The sequence below is a fragment of the Palaemon carinicauda genome, chromosome 30 (genome assembly GCF_036898095.1).
Source record: "Palaemon carinicauda isolate YSFRI2023 chromosome 30, ASM3689809v2, whole genome shotgun sequence".
Classification (NCBI taxonomy): Eukaryota; Metazoa; Arthropoda; class Malacostraca; order Decapoda; family Palaemonidae; genus Palaemon; species Palaemon carinicauda.
This window is the reverse complement of record NC_090754.1, coordinates 46,962,950-46,968,988: the sequence shown is the minus strand read 5'-3', so window position 1 is coordinate 46,968,988 and position 6,039 is coordinate 46,962,950.

Sequence of the window (6,039 nt, the reverse complement as noted above, 5' to 3'; positions counted from 1 at the left end):
CTTGACTATCTCTTCGCTAACTTAGGTTTAATGTCACTGACAAATGGTTGTCTTGTTTCTTTATTCTTTTTCTAATACGACAAATTGTTTTCTTGTGTCTTTATTCTTTTTCTTAACTATCTTTTCACCAACTTGCGTGTAATGTCACTGACAAATTTTTTGTCTTTATTCTTTTTTCTTTATCGAAGCTGTTTTTGTGGTCGTTTTCTTGATTGTCTCTTCGCTAACTTAGTGTAATGTCACTGACAAATTGTTGTCATTTTGTTTTCTTGTCTTTATTCCTTTTTTCTTTATAGAAGCTGTTTTACGGGTTCAGTCTTTTCCTTGGTCTATTTTCGGTAATTGCTGTCTTGTGTCTTTATTCTTTTTTTCTTTATCGAAGTTTTTTTTTTTCTTTTTTTTTGGGGGGGGGGTCGTTTTCTTGACTGTCATTTCGCTAACTTGGTGTAATATCACTGACAAATTGTTGTCTTGTGTCTTTATTCTTTGTCTTGACTCTTTCTTAGTTAATTTACATGTAAGGTTACTGACATCATTGTCTTGGGATTTTCTTTTTCATTTGCTCTTATTGTCTTACTGATTTTCTTATTTCCTTCCTTGTGTCTAACGACTCTACATACATCGTTTATGTTACCATATGATTTTTTCCTTCTCTATACTTGTCTAAAATTTCTGTCTACAAAATTCAAGTCTTTCAATAATTCAATTTTCATTAAATTCCCTGTCTACGCAATTATCGTATTTCTTAATTCATTCTTTATCAATCTCATCGTCTATACTCGTATTTTCTCTTATTTTGACGTTAAACCATTTTTAAAAAATTTATTTTTTAATTGCATACTTAATTTGGGATGTGATTATGACAATTCTTGCTTTGTACTCTACTATTTTTTCCTAAAATTCATTCATTTTAGCAAAAAATTCCTTCCAATTTTAAGCCCCTTTACCACGTTTTTCTACCTTAAGACTTCTAAATTGTCTACAGGTAAATATAAAAACTAAAATAAAAGAAATATTCTTAGAGCGAAACTATTTTACACAGATTTACTCCGTAGCAAAAAACATGTTTTTGACACTTCCTCCGAATGAACATTACTTCTTTTTTATTATTATTATCATTATTTCTTAATCAAATATAATTACTAACCTTCTTTCACTGGTATATAATTGCTTTCAACTACTTCCACACAAACTCAAACTATCTTTATTCACTAAGGTTTCTTTATTTACGCTAAACCAGTTAGTTTAATAACTTTTTTTGTTCTAAGTGATTATGTCATTACTGTAGTAAGTGGAAAAATTACTACTAAATATTTGAATAGACATGCGCGCACACACACACACACACACCTCATCTCACCAGGGTATGACTACTCCCTCTCCCCCACCCGAGGGACGGGGAGGGCTGAGTTTGACTGGAGATATATATGTGTATATATATACAAACATATATTTATATATATATATATATATATACACACATATATATATATATATATATATGTATGTATATATATGTATGTATGTATGCATGTATATATATATATATATATGCGTATATGTATATTCATGTATATATATGTATATATGTATATATATTTATGTATATATATATGTAAATATATATATGTATATATATATATATATATATATGTGTGTGTGTGTGTGTATATATATAATCTAAATTTAGATTGGGAAAATGTAGGAATTAATATTATTGGGGAATACCTTAACAACCGAGATTTTCAGATGACATTCAGTAGTTGTATTTAGTGAATCATGGGAGGAATTACTAAAGATGATAAAAGGTTTAAATATAGAAAAAAAAATGTAGGACTGAAAATGAATATGAGTAAAACTAAGATAATGTTCATTGAAAATGCAGACAACAAATGAGAGTTATGGACGAATCTCTAGGGATAGTTAATGAATATACGTGACTAGGACAGACAGTATGTGTTTCCCCAGGACACAAGACCGAAATTAAACGAAAGATAAGCATGGGCTGGAGAACATTTGGTAAACAAAGTGAGATTATGTAATGTAAAATGCCACTTTCTCTAAAAGAAAAGCATTATATCAGATAGTTTTACCACTATTAGATTGTGTATCAGAAACTTGGAGCCTTACTAAAGCCTTAGAACATAAGGTAGCTACAACTCAAAGAGCTATGGAAAAAATAATAATGAGAATAACAATAAGAAACAGAAAAAAGCAACATGGATACGAGAGCAAACTATAGTAGTGGATATTCTAACAAGAAAAAGAAATGGATATGGGGAGGACATGTAATGAGAATGACAGATAATAGATGGACATTAATAGTAACAGAATGGGTCCCTAGAGATTGTAAAAGAAGCAGGGGAAAGAAGAGAAGACGATGGATTGACGAACTAAGAAAGTTTGCGGGTGCAAACTGATATAGATAGAATATAAAAAGACGTAATTGGAGGGGCATGTCAGAGGCCTTTGTTTTGCAGTGGACTAGTAACAGATGATGACGATGTTTATAGAGTAAATTTTAATCTTTGTGTCTGAGAGAGAGAGAGAGAGAGAGAGAGAGAGAGAGAGAGAGAGTAAAATATATTAAAACATGGAAAGCAGGATTTTCTTTTATAATAGGATCAAACGTCTCTCTCTCTCTCTCTCTCTCTCTCTCTCTCTCTCTCTCAGGCTCAAATAATAAAATTACTCTAAAAGCATATTTTACTAATGTAAGAAAATTTTGCCTACTATTTCTATATATTTGACTTTAAAATCATTCTAAAACATAATCTATCTCTCCAAGAAAATTCTGCTAGGCATTTTTTTTATATATATTTGACTCTCTCTCTCTCTCTCTCTCTCTCTCTCTCTCTCTCTCTCTCTGTTGCTCAAATATTAAAGTTTACTTTATAAACATAATTTACGTATGTAAGGAAATCCTACTTGCAAATTTCTCTCTCTCTCTCTCTCTCTCTCTCTCTCTCTCTCTCTCTCTCTCTGTTGCTCAAATATTAAAGTTTACTTTATAAACATAATTTACTTATGTAAAAAAATCCTACTTGCAAATTTCTCTCTCTCTCTCTCTCTCTCTCTCTCCTCTCTCTCTCTCTCTTATGCCTTGCATCGACCTGTTTACGTAAACCAGAACATCTTTGTGTTCCCACCTGGCACTATTCTCACGAAGCGGTTCCCGGCGTGGAAACTTCCGTTACTGACCAACCATCAATTACAATTAACGTTATCAATCACGACACATCGTGAAAACATTACTATCAAAATGGAGATATGATGCAGATTCTTTCTATAACCGAGATGTTAGTATCAAAATCCAGTTAGGGTTGTAGTTTGGCTAATAATAATAACAACAACAACAACAACAACAATAATAATAATAATAAAACAACAACAACAACAACAACAACAACAACAACAACAACAACAATAATAATAAGCTGATTCATAAAAGAGAGCCATAAGCATTACATCATAACCATCTTCAATCCAGTTTCCCATCCATCTCTATTCTGCCGCCACTCTTTGTTTTTTTGTATTCTAAGGCTTTCCATTCCAATATCCCCTTCGCACAATTTGAACGTTACGATCTATCCTCTCCCTTATGTCTTTCTGGTAAAGACGCAGACGGCGAACTAACCCGAATTCGACAACTCCTGACAAACTAAGGCAATCCAGATATTATGATAAAAGAGGCTATATGGAAGGAATTTAACGAAATTCAACAAATCGCGACGACAGAAACTAGCCAAGAAAATAACCTTATCATTTATCACCATTTTAGGTTTGGTTCTGCCTACAAAGATGTTGCCCTGCCCTGAAAGTCCCTTACCAACAATTAAAACTTATAATATATATAGCAAGGCCAACCTAACTGAAATTTTGTGATGAAGAACAGTACCATCTAAAGAGGATCAAAGGAAGTGTGTATATACATGGTCTATAAGATTTCATGCCCGGAGGAGATGCGTATATCTCACAGAAAAGACTCACAGAAACAAATTGTGTTATTTTAACTAGTTTGTCGAAATGTTTCAATTGGGTGAGGAATATTTAGTTTATTTTGAAGCTAAAGGGTACCAAGTAGGGATGGGGATAACTGTAAGAGCAAATATAAAGACTCTTCATTGGAGAAAGGAGGCACCAAAGCTCCTATTGCTGATGACAGCAATACTGAAGCTGAGGATTTTGCATTTCATCAAATTGACACTCTTGTTGCTAGCATTAACTCTGTGAGATCAGAAAGTATTGACGTTAGCTGCATTGAAGCTGATGCACTTTCAGATCGACACTACGAAGAATTTATGACAATTAATAATGTAATTAGTGATCACAGTTAGTGTCACACATACTAGCTTGGTTTGCCGTGAACGATCAGATGAAAATCTTCCACCATCACAAATCCGCATTGGCTAGCGTCTATATATATATATATATATATATATGCTGGAGATGCGTATATCTCACAGAAGAGACTACACTGGACATATACCACGACAATCCGAGGATGTATGCTGGCCCAAAGAAATCAGGGGGGCTATAAACCAACACCATATTGATGTCTACAACCGGAAACCCTCCCTGAAAGAATTGATTGATAGAACCCAGATTGCTCACAAGAACTACAGCAGGCTTATAATATATGAAGCTGTAAGCATCACCCTACAAGAGCCAACATTAAATAACCAGCGGGATTCTAATCATGCAATCCCTTCTATAGTCCATTTCTTTTAGCGAGTCATATTTGCACCGACTCACAACGGTGCCCTTTCAGCTCGGAAAAGTTTCCTGGTCGCTGATTGGTTAGAATTATCTTGTCCAACCAATCAGCGATCAGGAAACTTATCCGAGCTAAAAGGGCACCGCTGCGAGTCGGTGCAAATATGACTCGCTAAAAGAAATGGACTATAGAAGAAAGCGATACGGATAATTGCTGCAGTGGTGCAAGTCCTATCAATCGTTTATGTGTGCGCGCGCATCTCTCTATATGCATACTATATATGCATATAATTATATTATTATTATTATTACTAGTCAAGCTACAACACTAGTTGGAAAAGCAAGATGCTATAAGCCCAAGGGCTCCAACAGGGAAAATAGGCCAGTGAGGAAAGGAATTAAGGACATAAGTAAACGATATCAAAGTCATGAAAAAAATTAAAATTAAATATTTAAAAAAACATTATTATTAAAATAGATAGTTAATATATAAACTAAAATGACTTACGCATGTCTGTTAAACATGAAAACATTTGGTAAAATTGTGAATTTTTGAAGTTCTACTGATTCAACTACCCGATTAGGAAGATCATCCCACAACTTGGGCACAGTTGGAATAAAACTTCAAGAATACTGTGTAGTATTGAGCCTCATGATGGAGAGGGCCTGACTATTAGATTAACTGCCTGCCTAGTATTACGAACAGGAGGGAATTGTCCGGGAAGACCTGAATGTAAAGGATGGTCAGAATTATGAAAAATCTTATGCAACATGCATAATGAACTAATTGAACGACGGTGCCAAAGATTGATATCTAGATCAAGAATAAGAAATTTAACAGACCGTAAGTTCCTGTTCAACAAATATAATCAGCCATTATCCTCTTTATAATATATGGATATACGAATTATGAAATATTTCACCTTTTCATTTTTTAAATCTTTAAATTTCTATAGTATACAAAAAGTACTAATTCCAATTAAGTCTTTGCACTTTTCTTTTCGTAGCTATAGTATATATATATATATATATATATATGTATATATATATACATATATATATATGTATATATATATATATATATATATATATTCAACTAAAAACAACATTAATTAGTATTTAAAGCAGTCTCGTACATGAAACCATACTGACAAAACAGCAAAGATAATAAACTAAAAAAAAAAAAAAAAAAAAAAAAAGATAAAAAATTCCACCATACGTAAAAATAAGACGACAACGAAATAGTAGGAGATTAAGGAAGAGGAAGAGACTGAGATATAGGAGTAAAGGAGGTAAAACTGTAACGTCTCCCACAGCAATATC